Source organism: Canis aureus, chromosome 21 (genome assembly GCF_053574225.1).
Source record: "Canis aureus isolate CA01 chromosome 21, VMU_Caureus_v.1.0, whole genome shotgun sequence".
Classification (NCBI taxonomy): domain Eukaryota; kingdom Metazoa; phylum Chordata; class Mammalia; order Carnivora; family Canidae; genus Canis; species Canis aureus.
In genome coordinates this window covers 13,401,307-13,422,162 of record NC_135631.1, presented here as the reverse complement: position 1 = coordinate 13,422,162, position 20,856 = coordinate 13,401,307, and the positions used below count along the sequence as shown (strand labels likewise).

Sequence of the window (20,856 nt, the reverse complement as noted above, 5' to 3'; positions counted from 1 at the left end):
CTATATAGTCATCAAAGGTTGTAGCCTTTGGGGAAAACCATGCCTTTACAGACTATTAGGAATTATATTTAGTAATATGCAATTAACTATGAATATAAGGATTAACGGTATTAGTACAATAAGGTAACTTATCAATTACTTGTCATTTTACATTCAAACTATTTCACAAAAATTAGCTGGCATTCACAACAACTCATATAACAGTAACAGGACCTCAGTCTAATAGAAAGATACAGAAATGATTTCTAATTTAAGGTAGCTGAAAACTCATGGGTTTAGAATTCCTGATCTTCTCCCTTCTGTTTGATACTGCTTCTATATGAAGGTGGGGATTCTCTTTCAAATATGAGTCTCACATGTCAAATCCCCACTCAGAACTGTGTCTACACCCTGTTTATGGGATATGGTTGTAATAATGCCCAATAATCCCTTTGTCTATTTTTGTTATGAAAGTAAACATGCTATTGTAGATATTTATAGATACTCCAGAGGCCTAGGCCAAAGTGCACAAGGTCATGGGGTGAATGAATGGAACAGCATAGCCTAGACTGGCCCTAATTTAGATTACACAGAAAACTCATGCCAACACTTACCATAGCATCTAAATTAATAGTGTCAAACACCAAATTACCCTATAAAAATATACTCTGGGATCTATTTTACCAGACCAACATAATTTTTGACTCCTCACTCATAGCTCTGTTGCAATGTCCAAGCCTACCTTTCCTGCCAGGCTCAAGTCAAATGCCGCTTTCTTCACGAAGCTTTTCCTGATTCTCTCTGACCCAGAAGCAATCTCCCTTTTCCTGAATTCCCTAACCATCTATTTAAAATATTTCCAATGTCACTTTATACCTTGAGACAGTGATTTCTGTTATACATGTGTTATCTTCTTTGTTAGACTTCCAACTCCTTATAGGCTGCTAGTGACCATGACTCATTTATCTTTTATCCCCTTTAACTCTTAGGACCATTCAGTGTCTTCCACATACCAGTCATTCAAATATTTACTGATTGAATACATAAACTGTATCACTATTTATACACTGTGGTGCTATTCTTTATTCAACGAAACCACTTCAGGATTGCGCCTCCCAGGTGGGAAACGCTAAGTACCAAAACACATTCTGTTACAATATTAGGGTTCTTACAGGACGCCACTTTTGTCCTGTTCTCAACCCCTCTTTCTGTTGCCTTTTTACTGTCCCCTCCCTCTCATCCAATGAGAAAGCACTTGCTCCTTCCATTGTTACTAAGGGCCTCATTATGTTCAAGGTAAAGTGAAAAAATGCATTCGATGCAATTACCAGTTCCTCACAAATTTGGAGGCTACTTGTCATTTCAACATCCAAGACTTGAATAAAAGAAAGTCCAAATTCTTTTCACTCCTAAGAACTATTTTCTTTTTTTTCTTTTTAGACAAAATGGAAGCACACAGCACAGGAAGCAGTCCTCAGTAAGCCACCGTTCATAAACAGCTTTGCTGAAAGCGTAACAAAGGTTCTGTTGTGCTCTTGCATGGCAGGGCCAGTAAGCAGCAGGGGCAGATGAACTCTTTACGAAACAAAGGTTCTGTCTTCATGCAAATGTTTGCATTAATAAAAAATGAAGAAAAAGATATAGAAAATGCAGGCTAGCTGGACATAATAGGTCTCTAAACGGGAGGTTTTTCACATTTTTCAGGCGGAGTCAGCAGGTCTTTTAAAAACTTTGTCATTCTGAACATTTCACAGACATCACAAGAAAGACATGCAAATAACAGAAGCAAATCAAAGGACATCCCGCTGCTCTGCTGGCGCCTCCCTCATCCATGCCTGGTTTGTCATTTTCTGTTAACCCTAGTGCTGGCTGCTGTTTTGTTGAGGAATGGAGTCCCTAGCCCATGTGGCAGTACATGTTCAGCCAGCTGGCCCCTGCACTGATGACATTACAATGCAAGCCATGTACTACCACTCAGGGACACGTGCTGCCAGGCAACAAGTCCAATGTGGGTTTTTTGCACACCCGGCTTGCAAATCTGCATGGGAAAGAACCTCTAAACTGACCTCTAAACTGACCTCTTAATAAGATATGATCTTCTTGAGTATGAGCATCACTGAGTAGTTCTCTGAAGATGGACTTACTGAGGACCAGATATACAAAATCTAAAATCTGAGGGGAGAGGTTGACCAAATACCCACTATGTGTCAAGCACCATATTATGTGTTCAACCTGTGTTATCTCATTTTACCCTGACAACCACCATCTAAGGTAGCTACTTACTATTTTCATTTTATAGCTGAGAAAACTGAAGCTTAACAGGGGTTATAAACCTAAGGTCACACAGCTAATAATGGCAAGCCAAGACTCAAAACTGCCTAATGGCAAATTCTATTTCTTTCTTTCTTTCTTTCAAGATTTTTATTTATTCATGATAGACATAGAGAGAGAGAGAGAGAGGGGGTGGGGGGCAGAGGGAGAAGCAGGCTCCATGCCGGGAGCCTGACGCAGGACTCGATCCCGGGACTCCAGAATCGCGGCTGGGCCAAAGGCAGGCGCTAAACCACTGAGTCACGCAGGGATCCCCAAATTCTGTTTCTTTCTATTCATTTTTCTCTCTTACTTCAAGGTCGGGTGACTAAAACCTAACGGACTCTGAAAGTATCACAATAACCATATTCACCCACTGCAAGGCTACGGAGGTATCCCTCTTTCTCCATTTTAATCATCAGGAGTCTTTATCATTAATTTTTAAGAGTGAATGACTTTTTTGTTAGGTCATGATAAGAATCTATTTAAAGCTGAAAATATTTTCTCACAGAAAAATGGATATAATTTAATATGTTGTGCATAATTTAGAGGATTTGAGAACCTCCTATGGTTTATCTATAGCTCCCCTGAGAATTTATGACCCACATGTTAAAAAAAAAGAAAACCAAAAACCCAGAACCCACATTTTTCTTCCCAGGAGCACATGGTGGGCTTTCTTTCACAATGATGGCCCATCAAATCCCCTGACCCCAAAATTCCATTTTCTCCTCCATTTCCACTGAACACACTATTCCTCTTTACCAGGACTTGAAATCTCGTAGGTCCTCCCACAGATTGTTCTACCAGCCTCTTGGTTGTACTAAACTTAGAATCAGTAGTCAATCACTTCATTACTATTCTCACCACTGCTCCTAAATTGCACAAGCTTAAGGAGTGGAAGGATTTTAAGATCATATCATTTAACTACCATCATTTTATAGATAACAAAATTGAAGGGGTGCCTGGCTGACTCACTGGGGCACCTGGCTGGCTCAGTTGGAAGAATATGTGACTTGATCTTAGGGTCATGAGTATGAGCCCCACATGGGGTGTAGAGATTACTTAAATAAATAAAACTTTAAAAAAATGAAATTGAAGCCTTTCCTCATTTTTTTCACTCCTGACTCAACGATGGAAAGTATCTGGGCTTGCTCAAATGCAGCTTTTTTTTTTTTTTTAGATTCTTATTTATTTATTCATGAGAGACACACAGAGAGAGGCAGAGACACAGACAGAGGGAGAAGAAGAAGCAGGCTGTATGCAAGGATCCCAATGCAGGACTCAATCCCAGGACCCCGGGATCATGCCCTGGGCCAAAGGCAGATGCCCAACCGCTGAGCCACTCAGGCATCCCTCATATGTAGTTCTGAAGTTCTCCATATATCCATCTGTAATCACATTGCTGAAGTTTTTCTTTGTACATAGCAAGCAAAATAAGTCATGGTAAAACAAAATTATTTTCAAATATATTTTCATACTCTCCCTGAATGGATCCAACCTTCTAAATGGAATGATCAAATTATATTATCCAGGCTTCTTCTTTTATCCTACTGATAACCTATTCAGGTCTCTGGTGTCAATTATAATTCAGGAAAAATTATAAATAAACTTTTCTTTGACCTATGATACATGATAATAGTTATTATAAAGAGTTACTTGTATTTAACACAATGATTGGCTAGAAGATAATCTAAGTATTGATAATCAGACTACTAAATTATGCTGAAACCTTAATTTGGAGAAAACCAAAGCAGGCAAATTATTACATCCCCTTATAATAAAGGCAGAAAAAGAATGTATTTTAGAAAAAGTAAAGAAAAAGGTCATTTCAGTTAAAAAAAAAAAAAGGCAAAGCTCAGCAGTATAATCATATCCTATAGATTTAAAAGAGATGGTTGAGCCAGGCTGGCTCAGTCAGTAGAGCCTGCGACTCTTGATCTTGGACTTGTGAGTTCAAAACCCCACATTGGATGTAGAGATTACTTAAAAATAAAATCTTTAAAAAATATAAAATAAAAGAGCTAGTTGCATAAAAGCAGTTATCTACAGAACACAGGAGAGGAAGAAATTGAGACAGGGTGGAAACAATGCCTCTCAATGTATGCCTTAATATATATTTTTTGAACCTTGGAATGTGTTATCCTGTCAGAGTATATGCATATTTGTACTATATATATTGCACATTAACTATGTATATATAAGCATATATTAATACTGTGTATGTGCACAGTTAAAAAGATTAGAGGTTGAGACAATGCAGATCCTTTTCTTTTTTTTTTTTTTCCCATTAGTAAAATCTACCCCTAACATGGGGCTTCAACTCATGACGGGAGATCAAGAGTCCCATGCCCCACTGGCTGAGCCAGCCAGACATCCCAGAGGATTCTTTTAATAATAGCTTTAATGAAATATAATTCACTTACCATAAAATCCACCCTTTTAACATGTACAATTCAAGTTTTTAGTATACTCAAAGAGTCGTGCAACCATCCCCACTACCTCATTTCTTCATCTCTTCAATCGTCCAAAGCAAGTACCCATTAGCAGTCAGTTCCCATGCCCTCTTCTCCTAGCCCCCAGAAACTATTCATCTATTTTTTGTCTCTACTGATTTCCCTAGTCTGGACATTTTCTATAAATGAAATCATACAATATGGGCTTTTCTCACTGGCTTCTTTCACTTAGCATCAAGTTTTTGAGGTTCCTCCCAATTATAGCTTGTGTCAATACTTCATTCTTTTTTTTCTTACTGAATACATTTCATTCTGAGTTTACCACCTTTTGTTTATCCATCCATCAGTTGTATTCATCTTGTTGGCTATTAAGAACAATGTCACTGTGGATATTTGTGTACAGATTTTTGTGGAGCTATTTTTCACTCTCATGGGCATATGTTTAAGGGTGCAAGTGCTAATTATATAGTAACTGTATGTTTTATTGCCAAATTGTTTTCAAAAGTGGCTGCATCATTCTATAACCCTAACAGACACATACGAGGGTATAATTTTTCTACATCCTTACTAATACTTGTCATTGCCCGTATTTTTTTATTTTAGCCATCTTAGTGAGTTTGAAATGGTATCTCATGGCTTTGATCTGCATTTCTATGGTGATTAATAATATTGAGCACTTTTTTTATGTGTTTTTTAGCCATATGTATGCCTTCTACTGAGAAAAACCTATTCAAATTCTATTTCTTTTCTTTTTTTTTTTTTAATTTTACTGCAATTTCAGTATAGTTAACGTACAGTGCTACATTAGTTTCAGGTATACAAAATGGTGATTCAACATTCCCATTCATCACCCTGTGCCCATCACAAGTGCCCTCCTTAATCCCCATCACCTATTTAATACATCCTCCCATCCCCCTCCCCTCTGGTAACCATGTTTGTTCTCTATAGTTAAGAGTCTGTTTCTTGGTTTGTCTCTCTCTCGCTCTTTTTCCCTTTGCTTTTTTTGTTTCTTAATTTCCACACATAAATCAAATAACATGGTATTTGTCTTTCTCTGACTTATTTTGCTTAGAATTATACTCCATCCATGTTGTTTCAAAAGGCAAGATTTCATTCATTTTTATGGCTGAATAATAGTCCAGAGACAATGCAGATGCTTATGTGATACAGTAGTACTAATAAAGTATTTATACAATGGGACTTTAATTTCTTTAGAGATGGAAAAAAACTAAAGTTAAAAGGAACTAAAAACACTTATAGATAAGAGGGTTCCAAATTAAACCAATATACCCCTTTGTATTTTCTAGGTTTTTTTCCTTTTGTTTACATATTTATTTATTTGAGTGGGAGATGGGCTGAGAGGGAGGAAGAAAGACAAGCAGACTTTGTGCTGAGCACAGAGCTTCACATGGGGCTCAATCTCATGACCCTGAGATCAAGACTTGAGCAGAAACCAAGAGTCTGACACTTAACTGACTGAGCCACCCAGGTGCCCCATATGGTTTTATCCTTTCTCATTTTTCTTTTCTTGTAGACTTATTATATTTTTTCAAAATTTAATGGAGTACTTTGTTTTGATCTTATTTGTTTGTTTGTTTGTTTGTTTGAAGTCGGCTCCACGCCCAATGTGGGGCCTGAACTCATAACCCTGAGACTAAGAGTTGCGTGCTCTACCAACTAAACTAGCTAGGCATCCCTATAAATATTTCTTTATACAAACATTGCTGAACATACAAATATGTCCCTAGAATTTTCAGTTTTCTTGGCCCAAATCATTATGCAATATCCCTACTGGTGATTATGTTCTCTTTGATTCCTTCCCTAATTCCTCCAATCTCCTGTATCTCCTTTTTTCCCCTGAACTATTACTTATCACATAGCACTTGATTGCACACTGACTCAGTGTTATTTCATCGGTTAGTGTCCTCAACTACATTACCACACAATTGAAGACATTATTTTATTTTTTAATAATTATTTAATACTTAAGTATGGTCTTTGTCCTTGAGAAGCTTACCATCTATTAGAGAAGTAGATATACAAATTAACAATATAATATAGTATGATAATTGTTATAAAGGAGGTATGTAAAAAGTGTAAACAGAAAAGAGTGGTTTTGTTGACTCAGAGAAAGAGTTTCAAAAGAGGAACACTTATGCTGAGAAAGCCTGTGAAAGAATTTGCCACGTGAACAAGTGGAGAGAGGATATTCAATAAAGACACATCAGAACAGGCAGAAGGATGAAGATATTTTTCATATTTGCATAGTGGATCTGAAAAGCTAAAACAGTTCAGTATTGCTAAAAGATAAGTTTAGACAGCATCATCATTCTAAAGGACTCTATAAGGAGCACAGATTTTGGGAAATCACTGAATTTCGAGCAAGAAAGTAAAAGACTAAAACAAAAACAGCAACAAAAAAAGAAAGTAAAAGACTACTACTTCTGAAAAATTACTGTGACAGTACTGTGAAAGAAGTGGAGGGAGAATGCACAGATATAAATCAAGCAGTTCTTCAAACATCCAGGCCAGAAATAACAAAGACCTGAATTAGGAAAGTAACAACAAGAATGATAGATCAAAACAAAAGAGGAATAACCAGTAGAAGTTGATAATCGATTGGATATGAGAAGTAAAAGATGAGAGGAAATTTAGGATGATTTCTGGGTTCCTTTCTTGGGAATTTGGGAATATAATGGCCCCATTCACTATGATCAAATATAGGAAAAAGGGTCCATGTTATATGCCTTATACATCTTTTGCAGTATCAACCATAGTGCGGAGTACATACAGTCAATTTATTCTGTTGACCAACTGGCTGTTTTGAAAAAAGACCAAGATCCTTCTGTTTAATGATCTCAATTGACCATTTTCTAAAGTTGGTACAATCACCATGCATTAGCACCAGAAAAGAACTTTTGGGCACAAGATCACTAGAGTGGACTAACTTATCTAGGAAATAAAATTAAATAGGCGGTGCCTATGTGAATGTGAGTAGTGTGTATGTGTGTACACACGTGTGTATGCATGTGTCAGGGAGAAAGGGGGAGGGGAGTGCATAACAGAAGACATCCATATATTTATATAATGCTGTGACAAAGACTGCTAGTTGCCTACCCCAGCAATCTCTTCCTCTTTAGAAACATACTCCAATTTTTACCTGGGCTCCTGGCCACTGGAATAAATATCATATTTTCTCATTATCTTTCTTTGTAGCTAGACTTTAGTCATGTGATTAAGCTATAAAATATAAGCCCAGTATGGTGTGGGTCTTCTAGAAAGTACTAAAATGGAACTGATTCAGCTGAAAGATGTCCCTTATTTACCCTAGAGGATAATAGAGAGCTCCTTCAGTCCTCATGGATCGTGAGGTAAAAGATGGAATCTCTGGTTAAGATGTTGGAGCAAACGTATGGAAACCTGAGTTGCTGATTATACTTTGGAGCACACCATACCAACCAGAGACTGCCTATCTTCAGCCTTGTTTTCCACAAAAAGAGAAATAATCTTTTTTTTTTTTTAAGATTTTATTTATCTATTCATGATAGACACAGAGAGAGAGGTAGAGACACAGGCAGAGAGGGAGAAGCAGGCCCCATGAAGGGAGCCCAATGTGGAACTTGATCCCAGGACTCCAGGATCACACCCTGGGCCAAAGGCAGGTGCTAAACCACTGAGCCACCCAGGGATTCCAAGAAATAATCTTCTAACTTGTTCAAGTTATTTTAGTTTTTTTCTGCTGTATCCAGACAAACCTACTATTAACATAAAGTATCTATATGTTTTCCCAAAAGTATGAATGAAGGGATCAAATTAACATACCAATCAGAATGTTCACTGGCCTATTCATGGGTCTAGGTTAGTGCATGATACAATGGCAGAGTGTTTCAGACACTATTCTAGCAATTGAAGCGATGTAATGCTATCTCAGTGCTTATTATCATTGTTGTGAACAGGTAAGGTCTTAATGACTTTCATAACTTGAACAATAACATTTGTAACACCCCTGAAAATTTACTAAATATTTTCACATACATTATCTCACTGAGCCTTACAACCAGCCCAAGAGTCAGATAAGGCTGGGATTATTATCGCCATTTTACAAATGAGGAAATTGCCCAAGGTCACACAGCTTATAAATAGTAGGGCAAAGATTTGAACTTTAATCTCATGAGTGTAAATATTTTCCACTGAATCACAGAATTAGGATAATTTTTGGAGAAATTTAGAAAGTTTAAAAGATCACCATTATCTTAAAAATAAGTGATACAAACATGATGGTAAAACAGACCACAAATCGATGTATTGGTATTTCACAGAATTTATATAAAGACTTCTTAAAATTAATTTTTCTGCTTACTGAGACAACATTCTGTTCAATTTTAGAACTGATGACAGCACCATTTCCTTCTAAGATCCTGTATTTTGCATTAGAGAGAAGAGTGAACAAATGAGGGGCAATGCGTGAAGAGGTAGCAAAGGGGAAGCAGAACTTCTCTTTAATGACCACTTCTCTTTGGACAAAATAGGTCAGATCCTATTCAGTTCCACCTGGTGGTAGTGTTAAGATGCTTCTACAATTGCTTCCAGAAATCTCTTTTCATGAGGTAACTGGATGATGGACACTAAGGAGGGCAAGTGATGTAATGAGCACTAGGTATTATATAAGACTGATGAATCACTGACCTCTGCCTCTGAAACCAATAATACATTATATGTTAATTAATTGAATTTAAATAAAATGTTTTAAAAACCTGGGGGAAAAATAAAACAAAAAAGAGAAATCTCATTTCAGAAAATTAAATGGCTCAAATAATCAAGCTCATGAAGGAGAAGTGAATTGACCTTCAGTCCAGCTCTTAAGCAGTGAATTGATCACAGACCTGCATTGCCGTGCCACAAAGGCATCCAGGCTCAACAGCCCAAGCAAGGGGGTCTCATTATACAAGACCTAGTTTGTTTTTTTAAATTTTTTTTCAGATTTATTTATTTTAGACAGGCCAGGGGAGGATTGAGAGAGAGAGAGAGAGAGAGAGAGAGAGAGCAAGCACATGAGTGGGGGTAGAGGCAGAGGAAAAGAATCTTCAGATTCCCTGCTGAGCACGGAGCCTGATGTGGGGCTCCATCTCATAACCCATGAGATCATGACCTGAGATGAAACCAAGAATCTGATGCTTAACAACTGAGCCACCCAGGTGCCCCAAGAACTAGTTCCTAATCCTTGTCCTACAGATGACTCCTTGGGGCCTTATGCAAGTTATTTGACCTTCAAATTAATGTCTTCATTAGATTATGGGAAAGAATGATACTTTATTCCCCAGAACTATCTGAAAGCCTGATTAAGCATAAGTAAACATTTTGTGTATACAATTTTAATATAAATGGATATGGAGAATGAAATTGCTGCATTCTCTTCTATTTCCCTAATTTTTACTTTGTCTTTCCAAAACAAAATGACCCACTAGAAATGGATGATTTCTCATTAATGGATCTAGTTTAAGGGAAATGTTAAGCTGAGGATAAGAAGCTGAATGGTACTAGAGGGAGAAGGAAAAGAAGTAAAACTTTACTTTCAATTTCATTTTCTTGAGATTACAAAAAGCATGGAGCTGATAGCAATCTTATTAGCACATCTAGTTTAATCCTTTTTTAAATTAGAAGACCAATATGTTACTGCACTTTATTTTATTTTTTAAAGATTTATTTATTCATGAGAGACAGAGAGAGAGATAGAGAGAGAGGCAGAGACACAGGCAGAAGGCAAAGCAGGCCCCATGCAGGGAGCCTGATGTGGGACTCGATCCCAGGACTCCAGGACCACGCCACGGGCCAAAGGCAGGCGCTAAACCGTTGAGCCACCCAGGGATCCCCTGTTATTGCATTTTAAAATGTTACTTAAAGGGCGCCTGGGTGGCTCAGTGGTTGAGCATCTGCCTTCGGCCCAGGACATGATCCTGGGGTCCTGGGATCAAGTCCTACATCGGGCTCCCTGAATGGAGCCTGCTTCTCCCTCTTCCCGTGTCTCTGCCTCTCTCTGTATGTCTCACATGAATAAATAAATATTTTTTTAAAATGTTAAATACAGAATCCTTTATCTTAAAATAGCAAAGATTTACATATCTCTGTGGTCCCTTCTCATTAGTGTATACACCAGTTTGTACTGGAGTTCCATTTTTCCAAAATATTTTATTTCATGCGCTTTTTCACATATATATAAAGTCTTCTTGGGAATTATTTAGTGATATAATATTCTATTTTTAATCTACTTCAGTTTGCTTCTAGATTATTTCAAGTTTTTTCTTTTTTCTTTTAAGATTTATTTATTTATAATAAACACACACACATAGAGAGAGAGAGAGAGAGAGAGGCAGAGACACAGGCAGAGGGAGAAGCAGGCTCCATGCTGGGAGCCCAATGTAGGACTCGATTCCGGGTCTCCAGGATCGCGCCCTGGGCCAAAGGCAGGCGCCAAACCGCTGAGCCACCCAGGGATTCCTATTTCAAGTTTTTTCTTAATGATAATGTGATTATAAACATGTTTATGTGAACAATTTCTTTTTGAGTTACTTCCTTAGGATATATTTCCAGAAGTAGGGCTTTAGCATCAAAAGATACGCTTATTTTTATAGCTCTTGTTATGTACTGTCAAAGTGCTCTCCAAAAAGACTGTACTACCTTCAAGAAACGGAGACCAATTTCTTTGCAGACATCTCAGTATAAAGCTTTAATTTTAAATTAACCCAACAGTGTCATTTGCAAAGCTTAAATTATCGGTGAACCTGAATATTTAGTTAGGTTATCTTTTCTCTTACACAGACTTTTAATTATAAAAGCAACACATTCTTCTGTAATAGAACACAAAACAGTAAGGCATCCTTACTTGTAAGCACTCTCTGAATTCAATTTCCCAGAGTATTCACTGTTAACAGATTGTTATACTTCCTCCTAGAACTTTTTCTATCTGTGATCGTACATATATTTATAAATGTTCATAACATGTTTACAGAAATGTAATCACACTGTACTCTATAACTTATATTTTCACTTAAAATTTTACTTATATCTTTCCCTGTTAATGAATGTAACTCATTTTTTAATGGCTGCATAGGAATGTCTACTAATGGTTAATAAATTGATATCTATCAATTTCCTTATTGATGGGTATGTAGATTGACCCTAATTTTTCACTTTTACACGTGAACAAATTGTTAACTTCCTCTGGTCACTTGTCCTGAAGGACTTAGTTACTATAACACAAATTTGTACCATTTATTTCCTTTCCATGTCGTATATTAACTTTTAGTCACCATATTCATTGTAATTTCCCTATCTTGTCACTCCTCTTTTATCCTTGCTATTTATCCTATGAAAAGTTAAAAAAATATTTTATCTACACATCCATCTGCTCTCAAATATCTATTGTTGGTTTATGTCATAAAATTATCTCAGGGGTAAGCATACTTGATTATTTTCTCCTGGATATAAAAGTATTTTAACATTTTAATTCAACTAGAATTTATTGTACCCCATAAGGTAGGAGGTGTGAATCTAAATGAATTCCCTCCACGGTCCTTCCAACTGTCAACTAATAAATTTTTCACATTATTTGCTAAACTTAGTTTGTCACAAATTACAAGAAAATGTGCTTTGATATCTATTTTTGAGATATATATAAAATCACACAGTATGCAGTCTTTTGCACCTGTCTTTTCTCTTTTCTTTCTTCTTTCTTTTTCTTTCTTTCTTTCTTTCTTTCTTTCTTTCTTTCTTTCTTTCTTTCTTTCTTTCCTTCCTTCCTTCCTTCCTTCCTTCCTTCCTTCCTTCCTTCCTTTCCTTCTTCTGATTTTATTTATTTGAGGGAGAGAGCATGTGCACAGAAGCAGGTGCAGTGGCAGGCAGAGGGACAGGGAGCTGTGAGTAGTTGTTCATTAATTCTCATTGCAGCATAATAGCCCACTGTTGAATATACTATGATTTATTTATTAATTTCCTTGTTGACAGTATTTTTTAAGTTTCCAGTTTGGGCCTATTATGAATGGCGTCACTATGAGTATTCTAGTATGAGTATTTAGTAAACATATGTCTGCATTTCAGTTGGTTCTGTGCCTAGGAATAAATGACCGAGTCATAGGGTATGAGTATGTTCAGTTTTAGCACAGACTGCCAAACAGTTTTCCAAAATATACCCATTTACACTCCCACAAGCGTAAGAAAAAACTTTGACCATATATAATTTGTGGTCCTATATTCATCTTTAAAAAAAATGTTCAAGTCTTAATATCCAATACTGTAAAGTAATAGTGGTTTGGTGTGCCGGGTTAGCTCAGTCGGTAGAGCATGCAACTCTTGATCTCAGGGTCGTGAGTTCAGGTCCCACATTGGGCATAGAGCTTACTAAATAAATAAATATCAGTGGTTCTAGGAGGCATCTTTGTTTTGTTCTTATTTTCAAGAAAAATGAATTTAATTTTTCTCATAGTTTCAAATAAATAACAGAAGTTAGAAATACTCTATTTTTAGGGTTTTTTTGGAGTTTATCAAGATTAGAAACTTCAAAAAGCTAGATTATTTTGAGTCTTAGTATCTATTAATATGCTGTTAAGGGTATATCCAGTTATTATATTTAATAAATATTTTAGAAATTAGAGTAATATTGCATTTCTGGGGTAGACATATGTCACATTATTTGCTAGAAATCTATTAAGGATCTTTCACACTTTTGTTCATATCTTTAAATAGTTTATAGTTTCCTCTTTTAGGATTATTTTTGCCAGGTTTTATGATCAATCAACACACTATTGCCCCTTTAACTGAAATAAAAAAATAATATTAGCTAATATTTTTGGAGCTCTTTCTATGTGCCAGGAACAATGCTATGAGTTTTATTCATTTAATCTTCATAACAGTCTTGGGGTACCTGGGTGGCTCAGTCTGTTAAGTTTCCAACTCTTGATTCTGGCTCAGGTCATGATCTCAGGGTCATGACATTGAGCCCTGTATCAGGCTCTGCCTGGGCATGAAGTCTACTTAAGATTCTCTCTTTCCCTCTCCTTCTCCCCCCTCCCCAACTCTCTCTCTAAAAACAAAAACAAAAACAAAACAAAACAAAAAACCTTCATAATAGTCTTTTTGTTTTGTTCTGTTTTCTGTGGAAGAGCAGCTTAAGACCACTCAGTGGTTGTTCCTACCCATTCAGTGGCCTGAGCAGTGGGAGCGGCAGACCAATCTTCAGTGGCTGGCTGAGCGTTCCAGTCTTCAATAGGGAACTGCTAAATAGGCACAGAGGGCACCTGCATGCCTTCAGACCAGTCTGCAACTTCAGGCTGAGTAGCCTGAGTAGTAGTTCCTGAATAGTGAACTCAGGAGCTGGAGTCATCCATTCACCCTGAAATTCCTCCTTAGTCACAACCTTTTCAGCAGCAACCTGTTCTTCCTTTTCAATCTCTTCAGGATCTCTGTAGAAGTAGAGATCTGGCATGACTTCCGATGGGTGCTCACGGGAAACGGTGAGCCACACATGCACAGGACTTCCCGGGCTAGCATCCACCACATCAGACCCACTGAGTGAGCTTCCTTGTCGTTGCTAAGGGATGACAGTGTCCACGTAGCACAGAGGAGAGTCTGTGTTACACAGAGCAATGGTAGGCAGGTTAACATAAGATGCCTCTGTGAGAGGCTGGTGGTCAGCCCTGGGATCAGTAACCACCAGAAGCCTTGGGTCTCAGAAGGCTGCCTAGATCTGGTTAGTGAAGGTTCCAGGAGTGAAGTGGCCAGCAATAGGAGTGGCTCCAGTAGCAGCAGCAAATTTCAGCACAGCTCAGTGGCTAGTATTCCTGGATATGACACTGACATCAGCTGGGTTTTCAATGGCAACAATGGCACGAGCTGCCAACAGAAGCTTCTCCCAGGTTCTCTTCAGATTTATGATGCAGATACCATCACTTTTCCTTTTATAGATGTACTGTTCCATTTGGAAATCAAGGTTGGTGCCACCTAAGTGGGTTCCTGCTGCAAGGAATTTGAGGACATCCTCCTCCTTCATTTGCAGAACATCAAGGGCTCCGGACATTGTTAAAATTTCCCTTTAAGTTACAATGGAAACACAGAACAATGTTGTATGGACCCTTCCCTGGGTAGTGTGGAAAGCTAATAATAGTCTTATTACTATTCAGTTTACAAATTGGGAAGCTTATAAAAAATAAAAACAAAAACAAATTGGGAAGCTGAGCATAGAGAGGACAAGTAATTTGCCCAAGCTGATATAGCCATTAAGAAATATCAAAGCAGGGGCAACTGGGTGGCTCACTGGTTGAGCATCTGCCTTTGGCTCAGGTTGTGATCCTGGGGTCCTAGGATCGAGTCCCCAATCAGGCTCCCTGCAAGGAGCCTTCTTCTCCCTCTGCCTATGTCTCTGCTTTGCTCTCTGTGTCTCTCATGAATAAATTAATAAAATATTTTTTTAAAAAAGAAATATCAAAGCATTAAAACAATTTTGAACAAGAACAGCAAAACTGGAGGACTTCTATCTGATTTCTCAAGACTAGTGATACAGACAGTAATTGGGGATCCCTAGGTGGCTCAGCAGTTTAGCTCCTGCCCCCGGCCCAGGGTGTGATCCTGCATGGAGCCTGCTTCTCCTTCTGCCTGTGTCTCTGCCTTTCTCTCTCTCACTGTGTGTGTCTCTCATGAATAAATAAATAGAATCTTAAAAAAAAAAAAAAGATAAAGACAGTAACTAAGACAGTACGGTATTAACATAAAGATAAATATATATAGTGATGAAATAGAAGAGAGCATCTAGAAATACATACACACACACAAATATGGCCAATTCATTTTCAACAAAGACAAGGTAATTCAATAGACAAAACATAGTCTTTTCAATAAACAGTACTGGAACAACTAGATATTTATAGGCAAAACAAAACAAAACAAAACAAAAAGAAGAACCCTTACTTCACACCATAAAAAAAAAAAAAAAAATCAACTCAAAAGCCAGAGACCTAAATATAAGAGTTAAAACTAACTTGTAAGAGACAACATAGGAAATAATCTTAGTGACCTTTAGTTAGACAAAAAAATGGCCCAAATAGGCATAAAAAGCTTAAAGCTATTAAAGAAAAAAATTATAAATCTGACTTTATCAAAATTAAAAATATGTGCTTTCAAAAGACACAAATACAAGGCAGTCTGAGAGAAAATAACTGGAAATCATATATATAACAAAAAACATATTCAGAATATAAAATGAAATGTTAATATCAACAATACAAGCTACTAACAAAAAAGGGCAAAAGATTTTAATAGATACATCATCATACACAGATAACAAAAATACATGAAAAAATGCTCAACATCATTAGTCATTAGGGAAATTCTGTTGTTTTTTAATTTTTTACTTGGAGGGCTTTTTAAAAGTTTTTATTTTAATTCCACTTAGTTAACTACAGTGTTATTTTAGTTTCAGGTGTACAATATGGTAATTCAACACTCCATACATCACTCTGTGCTCATCAAGACAAATGCATTCCTTAATCCCATCACCTATTTAACACAACCACCTACTCTCCTCTCCTCTGGTACAATCCGTTTGTTCTCTATAATTAAGAACCTGTTTCTTGATTTCTTTCTCTCCCTCTCACTTATTTTTCCCTCTGCTTGTTTGTTTTGTTTCTTAAATTCCACATATCAGTGCAATCATATGGTATTTGTCTTTTTCTGCTTATTCTGGTTAGCATTATACTCTCTAGCTCCATCCATGTCATCACAAATGGCAAGATTTCATCCTTTTTTATGGCTGAATAATATTCCATGTGTGTGTGTTTGTGTGCATGTGTGTGTGTGTGTGTGTGTGTGTGTGTGCACCATATCTTCTTTTTTTTTTTTAAGTAGGGCCCACATCCAGTATGGGGCTTGGACTCATGACCCTGAAATCAAGACCTGAGCTGAAATCAAAAGCCAGACATTTAACCAACAGCCACCCAGGCACCGCGATTCTTGGCCACTTTAAACAAGGATCCCCCTGCCTCTAGTTTTCAAAATGTATTTCTCATTTTCATCTGAGACTTTATCAGAATTGCCTTTTACCATTCATATTTGTCAATATTTCCTATTTACTATCCAACATTCTCTTCATGACTATGCATTCTCTAAGAAGATGGGGGCTATCTCTCCAGGTCTCTCTTCTGGATCTTCAACAGAACTGCCTTTAACAGTGTCTTCACAGGGATGCCTGGGTGGCTTAACAGTTGAGTATCTGCTTTCGGGCCAGGCGTGATCCTGGGGTTTCCACGGGAAGCCTGCTTCTCCCTCTGCCTATGTCTCTGCCTCTCTGTGTCTCTCATGAATAAATAAGTAAAATATTTTTTAAAAAAATAAACTGACAGAAAGATCATAGTTATTTTTTCTCGGTTAATAACAAACCTTGTGGGCAACTTGGGTGGCTCAGCGGTTTAGCGCCGCCTTCCGCCCAGGGCCCTGGAGACCCGGGATCGAGTCCCACATCAGGATCCCTGCATGGAGCCTGCTTCTCCTTCTGCCTGTGTCTCTGCCTCTCTCTCTCTCTCTGTGTCTCTCATGAATAAATAAATAAAATCTTAAAAAACAAATAACAAACCTTGTAACTTATAAATTATTTGTTTCTGAAAGTTCAAAATCACCAGTAAATTTGTTTGCTTATTTCTATTTTTATTATTTAGTTCTAATTTTTCTTTTCTTCAGTTTGTTACTTTGTTCCCTTTCTAAATTCTTTAAGTGTTGACTTTTCTTTTTTTATAGCAACAATAATTCTTCTAAGCATTGCTTTATATATGTCTATAGCTTTTAACTGTGCTAAGGTTTAAAAAAATATCTTGTTATATTCCAAATGTATCATCTGACTCAGTTGTAGAGGAATTTAATTTTTAAATATCCTTGTGGTTAGAGGCACCTGGCTGGCTCAGTTGGTGGAGCCAGGGTTGTGAGATCAAGCCTCATGTTGGGCTCCACAATAGGTGTGGGGCCTGCTTAAGATTCTCTCTCTTCCTCTGCACCCACCAACCTCTCCCTCTTAAAAAAAAAACTCGGGGGATCCCTGGGTGGCTCAGCGGTTCAGTGCCTGCCTTCAGCCCAGGGTGCAATCCTGGAGACCCGGGATCAAGTCCCACGTCAGGTTCCCTGCTTGGAGCCTGCTTCTCCCTCTGCCTGTGTCTCTGCCTCTCTATCTCTCATGAATAAATAAAATCTTTAAAAAATAATAATAATAAATAAATCTTTAAAAAATAATAACAAATAAAAAAATAAACTCAGAAAGAAAAGAAAAATTCAGGGGACATAGATGCAAGCAAAACAAAACAAAACAAAAAATTTAAAAACCTACAATTAATAGGAAGACAAGATAAAATGTTATATGCATGAATTCAGAAAACAAAAAATAAGTAAAGAAATGTAAAATATAATTGTAGATATTTTTAGAATTCAACAGGATTGGAAAAGTCAAAAATATTCACAGAAGGTACAACCAAAAGAATATGGAAAAGAAGAGAGAACAATAGGAAAATTAGAGCATGAGTCTAATGCCTGAGGAATAATAGTTCCAGAGACAGACATGAGAAAATATCAAATACATAATTCAATAAAACTTCTTAGAACTGAAAGCTATGAATTTCCACATTAAAAGGGTCTCAAGAAAATAAAAAAATAAAAGGGTCTCAAGACAATGAGTGAGAAAAGCTCTATACCAATAGACATCTTTATGAAATATCACAAATCAAAATGGCATTATAAAAAGCTATAAAGGTAGAAATGCTTTGAAAATTCTAAGGAAAAATTATCTCCAACACAGAATCTTATACCCACACAAACTATCCACCAAATGCAAGGGTAATATAAAGACAGTTTCATAGACAAAGATCCCTCAAATCTTATTTTGTATGCACCCTTCTCAGAAAGATACTGGAGGATGCTACCTAACCAAAGGAGTACATAAGGAAAAAGGAAAACACAGGCTTCAGGAAATATGGAATATGACTTGAAAGAGACAAGTAATATACATGATAAGGATAGAGGATTTAGAAAGCAACCAGGCCAGATTGGAGTAGGAGGCTACTTAGGTGAATGAGTGCCCCAGGAGAGTTCTCTTGAAGAAAATAAATTGAAAAAAAAAAAAAAAAAGAAAAGAAATTGAAACGTAGAAAACACCTGATTGTCTACATAAGCAGGGAGAAGACTGATCTTTTGGTTGGAGTTTAGGGATAAATTAGAGACAAATTTATAGAAAACCAACTAAATAAAAGACAAAGCAATTATTGACTCCAGGAAAAAAGAAAAAAAGGCTACACAAAAAAACCCACAAACTCTTCCAATCTTTCTCTCTCATTCTCTCTCTCTCTCTCTCTCTCTCTATATATATATATGCATACATACCATTTCCATAGTCATTATAGACACTGAATATTGGCTTGACCAAAAAATCATAACTTTATTAGAAGGCTAGGAGAAAAGGGAATTTTAGGGGATATAAAAGCACTGAATCCATCACAGGAAGTCATTAGATCATATCTAAAACTGAAAAATCAAGAACAGCTTAAGCCTGCTATTTAAAAATATACAGGAAAGGGATGCCTGGATAGCTCAGCAGTTGAGCGTCTGCCTTTGGCTCTGGGTTTGATCCCGGAGTCCTGAGATCAAGTCCCACATCGGGCTTCCTGCATGGAACCTGCTTCTCCCTCTGCCTGTGTCTCTGCCTCTCTCTCTCTCTGGGAGTCTCTCATGAATAAATAAAATATTTTTAAAATAATAAAAATTTAAAAATAAATAAAAATTAAAATATACAGAAAAAAAAAAGGCAAAAGAAATGGTGAAAAAAATTCGAAGTAGTCTCTTCCAAGGAGTGGGGCTTAGAGGTGAGAAGTTTTGGTACTGTGTTTTGTTAAAACTCTTTAGATCTATTTTACCAATAAAATTCTGTAGCTAATAAAAAAACACATTAAATTTTTTTTTCTAAATTTTTATTTATTTATGATAGTCACACAGTGAGAGAGAGAGAGAGAGGCAGAGACATAGGCAGAGGGAGAAGCAAGCTCCATGCACTGGGAGCCCAATGTGGGATTCAATCCCGGGTCTCCAGGATCGCACCCTGGGCCAAAGGAAGGCGCTAAACCACTGCGCCACCCAGGGATCCCCAAAACACATTAGATTTTAAAAAATATGTACTCCTCGGATCTGCCCTCTCCTTGCCCATTATTTGTAACATATTGTTTCCTTAACAGTTTTTTCCTAAAATAGTTTTTCATTTGTTTCATCTAATTATTACTTTGTAATACTTTTGTATTTTTTCTTCCACCAATTTACAAAGCCAACTTTATTCCTGTTAATGTTCTTTGTTGCTTCTTTTTTCCCCAATAGATCAATTTATGTGTCCTTACTTCAAATGTCTTAATGCTGTCAGATTTCTTGTATTTGTGCCTTTCTTTTTTCCCACAGCAAAAAAAATACAAACTGTCTTTGCTCTCCTACATCTTACTTCTGTTTCTCTAACTCTAAGAACAAAACCCTGAAAATCTGACTTCAAAGACAAAGAGGAGGTGGTGAGGCAAAAAATATCAACTTTCAGCTGTATTTCTAAGCTTAATTCTTCACCTTCCTTACTTTTCATCTCTGTTGGTCAAATATATTTATTCTTTGTAGAGTCAGAGTTTTCTTCCTTTTTTTTTTTTTGAGATAATAAGTAACACGTAACATATTAGTTTTAGGTGTACAGCATAATCATTCGACATTTGTATACATTATGAAATAATCACCACAATAAATCTAGTTAACACACATCACCACACATAATGACAATTTTTTCTTTTTTTTAGATTTTATTTATTTATTCATGAGAGACCTAAAGAGAGAGAGAGGCAGATACACAGGCAGAGGGAGAAGCAGGCTTACCTCAGGGAGCCCGACACAGGATTCAATCCCGGCACTCCAGGATCATACCCTGAGCCAAAGGCAAGTGGCAAACCCCTGAGCCACCCAGACATCCCATGACAATTTTTTCTTGTGATGACAACTTTTAAGCTCTCTCAGCAACTTTTAGATATACAATACAGTATTATTAACTATAGTCACCATGTTGTGCATTATAGCC

The 20,856-nt window shown here is 36.9% G+C and overlaps 1 protein-coding gene, 1 long non-coding RNA gene and 1 pseudogene across 8 annotated transcripts in view; 1 reads left to right on the top strand and 2 right to left on the bottom strand.

Annotated features, from left to right (window-relative positions):
• The window catches only part of CSTPP1 (centriolar satellite-associated tubulin polyglutamylase complex regulator 1), a 199,516-nt gene that overhangs the window by 164,829 nt on the left and 13,831 nt on the right, over positions 1–20,856 (bottom strand). The gene's annotated exons all lie outside the window — the stretch shown is intronic.
• Positions 1–20,856, top strand: part of LOC144292587 (uncharacterized) — a 79,825-nt gene that overhangs the window by 55,475 nt on the left and 3,494 nt on the right. For 3 of the 4 annotated variants that reach the window (XR_013359975.1, XR_013359976.1, XR_013359977.1), the window contains one exon: positions 1,420–2,358. The exons of the other annotated variant lie outside the window; for it this stretch is intronic. This is a non-coding gene — a long non-coding RNA (uncharacterized LOC144292587). Of the gene's footprint in view, positions 1–1,419; positions 2,359–20,856 lie in introns of those variants that run through there. 4 annotated transcript variants of the gene reach the window in all.
• LOC144292584 (small ribosomal subunit protein uS2 pseudogene) lies at positions 10,876–15,416 on the bottom strand (annotated as a pseudogene).